Source organism: Crocodylus porosus, unplaced genomic scaffold (genome assembly GCF_001723895.1).
Source record: "Crocodylus porosus isolate Cpor-Errol unplaced genomic scaffold, CroPor_comp1, whole genome shotgun sequence".
In the NCBI taxonomy this organism is placed as follows: Eukaryota; Metazoa; Chordata; order Crocodylia; family Crocodylidae; genus Crocodylus; species Crocodylus porosus.
Window position 1 is genome coordinate 59777984 of NW_017728931.1, and position 11088 is coordinate 59789071.

The following is an 11088-nucleotide window of genomic DNA, read 5'->3' on the forward strand; positions in this document are numbered from 1 at the left end:
GTTATTTTCTGACAGGAGACAAAAACCATGCAGAATGCCGGCAAAAAGTGAAGGGTATTCACCAAATGTGACAAAATGCCAAAAGCTATATAATGAACTTCCCGAACATGAAAAGAGCATCGAACATAAAACTCGCTACCGCCAGTAGAAGGAATTACAGCAGTCACTGTCAGGTGAACGTGGAGTGGACAGTGCTGTTCAAAAACAACTATTAAGAGAAGCAACAAGATGGAAAGAAATACAAGGTAACGTCCAACAGTTTTCCCAGTATCTTGCTTCAAGAGGTTTAGCATCCCAAGGGGATAATAATCTGATAGGTGACCCACGCAGTCTGACAGCATCACTCGTGACCATTGGGCCAAAGTCAAACAGAAGCAAATAGAGGGCAAAACGATGCAAGGACGGGCTCATTATCTCTCATGGGAGAGTCAGAATGAGTTTACTGAATTATGTGGTAAGAGTGTGCAGAAGGCCGTCCTTGCAGAGAGAGAAAAGATCATTTATTATTCTATCATAGGTGATGCTGCCCATGATGTCTCTCACCAAGAACAACATGTGTTGATAATCCAATTTGTAGTTCACAACAAAAATACTGGTACATTTAACATTAAAGAAAGGGTTTTTTAGTTTATCGACTTTTATTTAGAAAATGGAGAGCAGATAGCTGAAATGCTAATTGCCAGTTTGAAGTGCCATAACATTCCTCTCGATGATTGTAAAGGTCAAGGTTTTGATAATGGCTCTAATATGTCAGGGAAAATAAAAGGTGTTCAGGCCTGCATTATATCCAAAAATGAAGTTGATGTGTATTCTCCTTGTGCTTCCCATTCACTAAATCTTGTAAGAGTTAATGCTGCAGCAGCATGTACTGAAACATTAACATTTTTTTGGTTGCGTGCAGCAACATTTTGTGGTGTTCAGTGCTAGCTCTGTGAGGTGGAAGATTATAACAGATAAGATTCACTGCTCACTCCACTCGCTGTCAGAGACATGCTGGGGTGCACGTGCTGATGCTATCCATCCCCTCGCTGGGCATCTTCCAGCTATTCTGGAAGCACTGGAATGTGCTCTTGAATTAAATTTGACACACAAAGCTCAATCACAACTGGAAGCACTGAAAAGGTAGGTCAGCTCATTTTCATGCCTTTTGTTGGCTAGCTTCTGGTACAAAGTTCTTACAAGTATTGATGACAGAAACAAGATTTTACAAGTCAGGGGAATCGCTCTTGAATCAGAGGCAGCTCTCATTGCTGATATTATTGAAGAAGTAAAACAACTTGGAGATCAGTGGCCCTAAATTCCACAGGAAGCATGTCTTGTAGCAGAAGGCATGGGAATTTTGCCAGAGTTACCAAAGAAGAGAGGCCAGAAGCAGAAAAGATGTCATAATGACACAGCTGAGGAATCACGTTCTACCATCTCTGAAAATGATCCAGAATCTTTATTCAGAAGGAATGTTTTTGATGCAACTTTGTTATCTATGGATTAGAGCGCATATTCAAAGCAACCAATAACATTTGATTTATATTCCATTCAGTCCTAAAATATGTGACACTAGAGCCTGAGGAACCGAACAAAGCTTTTAAATGTCTACTTCACAGGTATCCTACAGATCTTTCTGAGAATTTTCCTTGTGAAATGTTGCATCTGAAAAAAATCTTGAAATCTACTTTTGGAAAAGATTATGAACACCCCCCACTTATTTTATTAAATGAGATTAGAAAAAACAACTGCAACTAATTTTCAGTGCAGTGTGCATAGTCATACGGATTTTTTGCATACTACTAGTGCCTGTAGTGGAAGCTGAAAGAAGATTTAGCAACTAGCACTCATCAAAAACTGTAGGCGTTTTACTGAGGGACAAGAGCAGTTAAGCCATCTTGCTATTTTGTCTATTGAGTGTGAACTTGTAAGAGAAATTGACTTTGGGGAGATAATTCATGATTTTGCAATGAAAAAGCCCAGACAAATAAAGCTTTAAAGTGAAGTGGTTTATTTATAAAATGTTTGTAGCCATGTTGGTCCATTAGAACAAAAAAAATTAAAACATCAACTGGATAATGCCATTATTAGGACCAACAGCCAAAAAATTACAAAATAGTCAGCAATGTAGAATGTAATTTCAGAATTAAAATAATTTTTTTTCTTTCATTATTCATGAGATTTTATGTATGTGGGAGTGTGTATGTGTGGGTGGGCGCCCACCTTACAAGTTTGTACTGGCTGAAAGAAATTATACCTGGGCCCTGGGTGTGGGAAGGTAGGTGTGTGCGTTGGGGGGGGGGGGGCTGCTTCTGTGCTAGGTCTGGGGACCTGGCTGGGAGTAGGGGTTCTGTGATAGAAGTGATATGGGAGGTTTCTGTGAATGTAGGAAGTTTGAAAACTACTATGAGTTAAATTTTCTCAGGTACATCATCTATCCACACAGTCACTAAAATTCAAGGAAATCTGGAACCAAGACCTGGACATACAAAATAACTTCAACTAGCATGTCTTTATATCATGGGTGGGCAAAATGGCAGATCTGGCTAGCAGCTGGATTGCATTTCCCAACAGCCCCTCTCCATATCACTACAGCTAGTTTCCATGGAGACCCCAGTAGCTGCAACACCATGACAGTGTGGGGCCAGGGTTTTCATGGAGGCTGGCAGGGTGCGCAGCTGGACGGGGTGCTGCTCCAAAGCTTGGGCTAGGATCTTGCAATGGTGTCAGCATGGTCTGGAGCTGGGGCAGAGTTATGATCCACTGCCTGCATATCACTACCCCAGTTGTGCAGGCAGCAGATTGCAGTTCCGCCCCAGATCTGGACCACGCTATCAGGGCCACAAAAGCTGAGCCCTGGAACTGGGGCTGGTCTCTGTGGAAGCCCTGGACCTGTGTTGTCACAGGTCTGCCACTCCTGGGGTCTCCATGGAAACTGGCCACAGTGACGTGGGCATTGAGAAATGGAGCCTGCCACAGGCCTGATCTAGCCTGTGAGCTGGACTTTTCCCCTCCCTTGCTTTACATCCACATACACAACTTTAGACATGGGTGACTTGTGCCTCCTAAGTCTGGGGAGGCACCTGCAGAAGTCGGCGGCAGCGGAGCTGGTGAGCGGTGGGGATGGCCCTGTCAGTGGGGGCATGTGCCCCCCCACCTGCCTTGTGCCATCCCTACGCATCTCCTATGGAGTTAGATTCTGTACTGAATTGGGGGGGGGGCAGGTAAGGGTGTTATTCCCCCCTCTGCCCCCAGAGGACTGCAGTGGGGTCTGCCTGTCCTGATCACTGCTGCTGCTCACTCCCTGTATGGGGAGAGTGGTGGGATAAGCACCCTCTCGCCCCTATGCCAGATGCTGGAGGGAGGGGGGATTAACTCCCCTCCCTTCCCCCTTGCCTAAGGAGCCCTGCTTGCTGGCCTGTGGGTGGGCCCCTGACCCTGCCACTGGAGTTGTGAGGGGGCAGGGCCCTGATGGGGCATCAGCCCCTGTCCTGGTGTCTGGGGAGTGTGAGCCTGTTCCTGGTGGGGGGGCCGCAGGCAGGGGTCAGAGCCACCATGGATTGCGTGGGGTGGGGGGCAGGGTGGCATTAGCCGTAGTCCCCCAAGCCCCACTAGCATCACCACTGCTCGCCATGTATGGTTTATGGTAGCTTTCCCCGCCTGCAGCATGCCCCCCACTGGGAATAGGCTCAAGCTCCGTGACACTGTGACAGGGGCTACAGCCCCATCAGGTTTGCTCCCCCTTGCTGCTCCCATGCTTCATGCTGGGTGGCCTCTGGCCCTGCCTCTGCCCCTGCCACTGGAGTGGTGAGGGGAAAGCAACCCTGATGGGGGCTGCAGCCTCTGTCCTGGTGTCCTGGAGTGTGAGCCTCTTCCTGGTGTGTGTGTGTGTGTGTGTGGGGGGGTGTACTGCCATGGACTGCACGGTGTGAGTGACAGTGGTGCTAGGAGAGTTTGGGGGGTTATGGCTCCCTCTGAGCCCTAGTGCTGCTGCCATCCCTGTGTAGTCTGTGGTAGCTGTGACCCCTGCTTGTGGCCCCTCTGCTGGGAAGAGGCTCATACTCCCCAGATACCAGGACAGGGGCTGCTGCCCTTAGGTGAGGGGACAAGGAGGACAGTTATTCCCCTTCCTCTGGCATCTGGCCAGGGGGCAGGGAAAGGGCTTATCCTGCTGCTTGCCCCGCAGGGGGAGCAAGTGGTGGCAGTGGTGGTCACAGCAGGCAGACCCCCTGTGGTCCTCCAAGGGTAGAGCAGGCAGAGGGGGGAATAACTCTCCTCCCTCCCCCCTGCCTGAGGGAACAGTGTCGGCTGGCATCTGGCCACAACTGTGCCACTGCAGCAGTGAGGGGTGAGCACCCAGCAGACCCTAGGTCAGGTCTGCAGGACAGGGAGGGGGGGAATTCAACCCCCTCCCTGGCCAGTTCACTCCAGGCCTCTGCTCGGGGCTGGGCAGAGCTCTGCCACTGGAGCAGTCAGTCCAGTCAAGACACGCAGGTCATGCTGGTGGGATGGGAGGGGGCAGGGAATTAATCTCTCTCCTGCTCTGTTCTGGGGCCAGTGTTTGGCTAGGCCCCCACCCCTGCTTGTCCCTGTTCTGGTTAGGGAGCAGAGAGTCAGGGTCAGCCCTGCTCTGCTGAAGCAGAGAACACAGCCCAGAGAGCATGCTGGGGGACTCTGGTTTAACTTAAACCAGGAAGGGGTTTGGGACACAAGTTGCATAAACTGGTTTGAGCTCAATCAGTTAACTCTGATACTATTTTCAACCAGGATTATCCCAAGCTGATTTTGGCCATTTTGAAACTGGTTTATGTGCACTGAACTTACGTTCTGTTACAGGTTTAAACCAGTTTCTGATCACTTAAATTGGTTTATGTGTAATGTCTGTCCCTAGCCACAGTGTCCAGGAGAGCAGTGGCAGTAGTTGCTGTTTCTGTGTCCCTCCCCAAGTTGGCACCTGGAGCTGGTATGCTGGTCTCCTGTCTCATTAACCGCAGCAAGATAAAAAATGGTGAGGCATCTGCGGCAGTAATTTCTGTAATGTGACATTTGTAGTTGGAAAAGTATGAGGTTGGAATTTAAATCATGCATATAGGAATGCACAATTCCTATATGCACAGTTGGAATCATAGAACTGTAGCCCTGGACGGGGTCTTGAGAGAGGATCTAAACCAGCTTCCCACACTGAGGTAGGAAAATGTATGCATAGACCATCCCTGAGAGCCATACCTCTAACACATTTTTAAAATCCTTCATGCAAAAAAGGAAATGTAAAGCATATGTATGACTGTAAACAATTAAATGCATCTGTGTTGAAACTAAAATGTAAATTCTCTGTTGAAATTTCAGAGAGGAAATCATCACATGAAATCATTTAAATCACTGAAAAGCAATGTCTCTAAAGCGTGGGAAAAGGCCCTTGAAAATTAAATGCTACTCTTTTTGATGTAGTTTGTGCTTGAAATAGATGCTGTGAGAGACCAAGCTTAGGTTAGAGATTTGTGCCATGTTTTAAGTTGAAAGCTAAATGCAGTCTTAATACAGGCAAGACAAAGTGCCTGAGTAAGGCAGTCTCTTCCTCTCACTCCTCACTTTCTCACCCCACCCCACAGGCAGATAACTACAGACATGCTGCCAGATCTGCGCACACAGCCTGATTCTCATCTCATTTAAATTAATCAAAATCAGGAATAATTTCTGAAACCACTGTTGTCACCTTAGCATAAAGCTAATGGGAGAGGAAAACCAGGGCAGGGTGGCAATACAAATGCCTGCCCACCCGCAAACATGCAAAAAACGATGTAGCGTAGGCAGCTATATTCCCACATCCATGACCATGCATTCTTACACGAAGGTGCAAAGTAATAGACAAAAACCCATTCAAAGACATGGGCTCACATAGAGATGCACACACACAAAATTCATGGGGAAGGGTGCTGCTCAGAGTCTGTTGATCAAGATACAGAATCCAGATAACCTCTGCACCGCTGCAGCTCAAAACTTCCTCTTTAAGTCGGATGGCTGGGGTTTTTTTTTCATATTTTTTTTATCAACTTCCTTCCTGCTCTAACTGCCAAAGCTCAAAGCTGAGAGCTGAGAGCGGAGAGGGACCCCAGGCGCAGACGCTAACCAGTGAGTACGAGTTCAACTCAATGTGGGGTGGGCTTGGGGAGGGAGAGAGGGAAAAAGAGCCTTTCCACTCTATTACCAAGCATGAGTGTGTCTGTTTTTTGTGGAGGAGGGGACATGAGGAATGTGAAAGAAATGCAGCGGGAGTGGCCTTGGTTGTACCTGGAGGGGAAGTTAGGGTGCAGCAATGAGAAGGGAGAAGTGGCTCTGCAGGGTGAGCTCAGCTTACATGGCAGGGTCAGCAAGGCTGGCGAATCCTTAGGAAGGGGCAGAGGCCAAGCGGGGCTGTCTCCAGGATCCCTGGTACTGCCAGGCATTCCCCAAAAGTCTGCTCAGGCAGTGGTATATTTTTACCTTCCAGCCCTGGAGAAGTGGGCTTGGCTAAGGGCGTATTATACTCTTTGTCATGGAAAATTTCATTCCATTCCCTTGACCGCTCCCTTTCAATCATGTTAGACAAGTCCAGCAGTTTGTTTTTAAGTGAATGTTTTGTTCTTGAGAAGAGTTTGGAAAATGGTGTTCCTGCAACCCCCTGAATCCCTGGAACAGAAACCAATGCAGCACAGCGAACCACAAGGGCAGCGATTTTTTTTTTTTTTTACTTACTGCGTCTGCTCAGTGTGCTTCCCTGCATGCTTTACAGAGCACCGCAGGAGGGGAGCCTCAGACGTCACAGCCTGGTCAGCCCCTGGCAAAACTGCTAATTAGGGGTGACAGTTAGTTGGTACACCGAATAAAAGGGCACTTTTTCACTTTCTGTTTTGAAGCCGTCTCTTTCCGTCAGGGGCCCCCTACTGCTGTCCTGCTTTTTTTTTTTCCTTTCAAGAGAAAGCACCAAAGCCTCATTGGCAACGGTCTGAAATCTAGAGCCCTTAAAGAGAAAAGTGCTGAGGGAAAGGGAAGAGTGGGGGGTAAGAAGGGTAGAAGGACTTCTGGATGTACACCTTGCTGGGCTTGTTGGACCCCAGTACTCTTTCCTGCCCATGGCAGGGGTTGGACTAGATGACCTACTCAGGTCCCTTCTGACCCTAGAAACTATGGAAATGGACAAAGTAAGAGAAATTGTTAATGGCAGAACAAATTGTCTTTAATTTCTTTTTAAAATATTGCCGGGCTAAATTTCCTTGGATTAACTACATTTACTTTATGGACAATATAACCCTGAGTCCTGAGTTTCAGGGCTGCAGTGATGGAGCAGTTAAAATATCTTGTTATGGATCCTTAGGCATGAGGTACTGACCTAGTGCAGGGCTGCTCAACCCCTGGCCTGGAGGCCAAATCTGGTTCGTAGAGTCATGGGGTCAGGTAGCAGCAGGGAAGTGGTTGCAATTAATATTACTATTACCCTTCCCCCACTGGCAAAATAGCAACTCTCCCTCTGTTCCTGTGCATAGCCAGATCAGGGCTGGGTTGTTGCCACGTAGACCGATCAAGGCTAGGCCTTGCCTGCTCTGCACACTGGATTCAGCCCACCAGCTGTACCTGGCCCATGGATGGACCTGGCATTGGCCATCTGGCCTGTGGTGAAAAGTTTGGGCACCACTGATTTAGTCCAGGTGTTTTCAACCTTTTTGGGTCATTGTATCCCCAGTGGCTGGTTGAGAAGGCAGGAGTTCCCCAGCAGTTAGATGAGTGTGTGTGGGGTGGTCCCTAGCAGCCAGTTGATAAGTTGAGGGGGGGCGACAGAGATGAGCAGCAGTACCAGCGATGGCACCCACTGCCGAGTATCCCTGAGGCCATCACTAGTACCCCCAGGGGTTTGCATACCCCTGGTTGAAAACCCCTGATCTCGGTAATTCAATTGTAAATGGGTCATCTACAATTGACCTGGGTAGTCCAAAGTAATTTGGGTCATCTGCAAGTTGGCTGGGGAGTCCAAAGCAGCTGGACACAATAACAGCCTTGTGTGCTGGGCACTATGACTCTCCTGTGTGCTGTGTGTTATAGAAATTGGTGTGTTTCAACCATGTTAGCTCAATGACCTGCTGGATTTGGGTGGATCTGTGACTTTTATATTTTATTGCACTGGGCCTCACCCAGCAGGGCTTGCATGGATGGACACACACATACACAACACCACACAAGTCAGACGGAGCAGTTCCGTATGAGACCTTTGATGTGATCTGTTCTATAGGTGGCTGGGTTGAATGAGCATATGCACATATGCGAACAGAAAGTCAGCCCTGTTCTCACTAAAGACCTTGGGAGGCTTGCAGAATACCTGGAGAACATATAGGCCCACAGTACCTGGAGAACACATAGATTTGGGTCTCACCTGATCTGTCCAGTAGGTAGGCACACACGTGAGCTAGAATATTATCTATTCCATGGGATCTAGCTGGTGCTTTATCACTTTGACTCATTGTTAGAGTGACCCAGTCTGCTATTCCAGCTCCCCAATGGTTTTGTTGATTTCTTAGAGGTTTCATAAGGGCTCCCCAGATAGGGAGCCCTTTTCACTGCTACTGAGGGATAATTTTTGTTCTGTTCATGAAGTGAGAGAAAGGCAACCAAAGCATTCAAAGATGGACGATCTACTTGCCATCTCCTTTCATTATGCCTTAGTCATTGTCTTTTTCATTTCCTCTTTCTGCCATTCCCCTTATTATAAATCATAAATCTCCTGTGGAGGGATGAGGTGGCCAGGCAACGATATTCTGGGGTGGAAGCAGTGTAAAGTGTCAGAATGTGAAGGGTCATGATGAGGGAAAGGGTATTAGAGTTGAAATGGCCCAAATTGGCAGCAAGAACTGTGTGTCAAAAACTATTGTGGCCACCACATCTCATCTTCATGATCTTTTGCATCTGGATTTGGGCAAGTTATAAGAGAGATAATAAAAATGTTTAGGGTTTTATGAGGTGCTGTTCATGCTGAAACTAGAGGATTAATCATTTCTTTCCTCACAGTATCCTGGCACAGTCCTTGATTTCCCTTTTTGTGAGGACAGTCTGAGGTTTCTTTCCCCATAGAATGCAGGGACCCTTCCAGACTGCATATACTACATAAAGTATAAATATACTACATATAGGGCACATATACATGTTGCCCTATGGTGACATAGTTACTGAGCCATGCTTTAGTAGTTCCAGAAGGAAGTACTAAAGCATGGCACAGTAACTGCCTGTGCTGTGCCATACGTGCAGTGTAAGAGTTATTTTTAGAAGCTACTTTGTCATAGCGGCACACTGTAACAGCGGGGTGCACCACTATGGTGAAGTAGCTGCTGGTCACATGTAGACACCTGTGGACACTGTGTACATCACTACAGCAGCATAGCATCATTTGTAGATGTGCCCATAGTGTAAATAAGCACAGCTGCACTTAGATCTGTCTCTTAGGCTTTGAGTTTATCTATGGTTTTCTCTTTGGTGACACCCTCATACTAACTCTATCCTAGCTTCCCAGGCTTAATTGTTATGCAGCCATATATCACATGCATCATACATTACAGTACACATTTGAATCTAGTTGGGGATGGTCCTGCTTTGAGCAAGCAGTTGGCCTAGATGACCTCCAGAGATCCTTTCAAACCCTAATTTTCTATGATTCTATGGATCTTCCTGTCCCTCTACTTATAAGCCCTTTTAGCTGTTCCCTGTGCCCACCAAATTCTTTTATCGACATCATGTGCCTGGAATTTATCCTTCCATCTCACCACGGTTATGGCTGACTCAAACCGTCAAGTTGAGAATGGGCAAACGTTGCGGTTGCTCACTTAGAGAGGAGAAGATTTAGAGGGTCTGAGAGAATTTTTAAATAAGAAAAAAGAAAATGAAAATATATCAGTCACTCTTCTTTACGCTCTTTCATGACAGAAGAATGAATAATTGGTTGTTAAAATGAATAGCCAGAATATTTAGAACAAATCAAGGGCAACTGACATACGGTGAGAGAGGATTTGGCCAGAATTTTATTTGACCCAGTGGTTGGGTTTTTTAACCTGCCATGAAGCATCAGAATTTGGTCACTGACAAATAGGGTAAGAGAGTAATTTGATTCACTAAGAAAGATCTTACATTCTTATCTACTTGCCTGACAAACTCATCCTTCTCTCCCAACCTTTTTACTCCACGGACTGGCAACCCACGGACCAGCATACAGTAGATCGGAAGTGACTAGCATACCGTGGACTGGCAGTTAACTTGTTTTTATACTTAGTAGAAAAAGGGGTTGGCTGCTGGTCCTCAGTAAGCCGGTCATTTCTGGACTTCCGGTCTGGCAGCCAACCCTCCTGCGGACTGGCAGCCAACCCTTTGCGGCCCAGTACTGGGCTGTGGCCTGTGGGTTGGGAACATGTGTCCTACTGACTCCACTCATTCCCTCCTCTGACCACCCATCCACTTATTTACCTGTCCTCTCTCAATCCTTTGCTTTGTCTCTCTCTATGCCTCTTTGTGAAGCCACCAGGCATGTTTCTTGTTCTCAGAGAGTGAGGAGCTCTTGTCTAAGCTTGTGCTGAGAATACTCTGCACCAGATTCAATTCTTACTTCCTCTCCTTTCGAGAACTCTCGCTTCTGAGTCCCCACTACTTAGAGCAATTCTGCAGCTGGGACAAATGTTGTCATAGGAACATGCCACATGCTTCCTTCCTGTGCAGGATGTGGACCAGATTAGTGCACGAAGTAAACTATTTTCAGGGGTGTGCAGCAGAGAAACTTTGGGACATCTGCAACAGGATTGAGTAGAATTCATTTTTTGAGCAAAGAGACTTTATATATTTTGTTTAATATATAAATTCGCTCATAAAATGTTGTTCATAAAATGCTGTGTTTGTTTCTCAGTATTATTTATAACCCATTCAGGCAGGAAAGTAAGACCTTCCCCTTGGTGGTAGTTATTTTGCTCTATGCGGTGCCCTAGCAAGGAGTGGGGAGGGGGCGAGCGGGGCGAAAGTCCAAGGTACCAAAGTGAGGGGGGGCCAACAGGCACTGCCCAGCTGGGGTGGGGTATGGGACAGAGCTGTGAGCGGCTTGTCCAG

General features: G+C 47.0%; 2 protein-coding genes across 2 annotated transcripts in view; one reads left to right on the plus strand and one right to left on the minus strand.

The window, feature by feature from the left end:
• Positions 1-11088, minus strand: part of PDE6H (phosphodiesterase 6H) — a 47300-nt gene that overhangs the window by 24970 nt on the left and 11242 nt on the right. The gene's annotated exons all lie outside the window — the stretch shown is intronic.
• The window catches only part of ARHGDIB (Rho GDP dissociation inhibitor beta), an 11898-nt gene continuing 6813 nt past the window's right edge, over positions 6004-11088 (plus strand). Inside the window, exon 1 of the mRNA XM_019545174.1 lies at positions 6004-6111. The gene's annotated coding sequence lies outside the window, so the exon portion shown is untranslated. The remainder of the gene's footprint in view (positions 6112-11088) is intronic.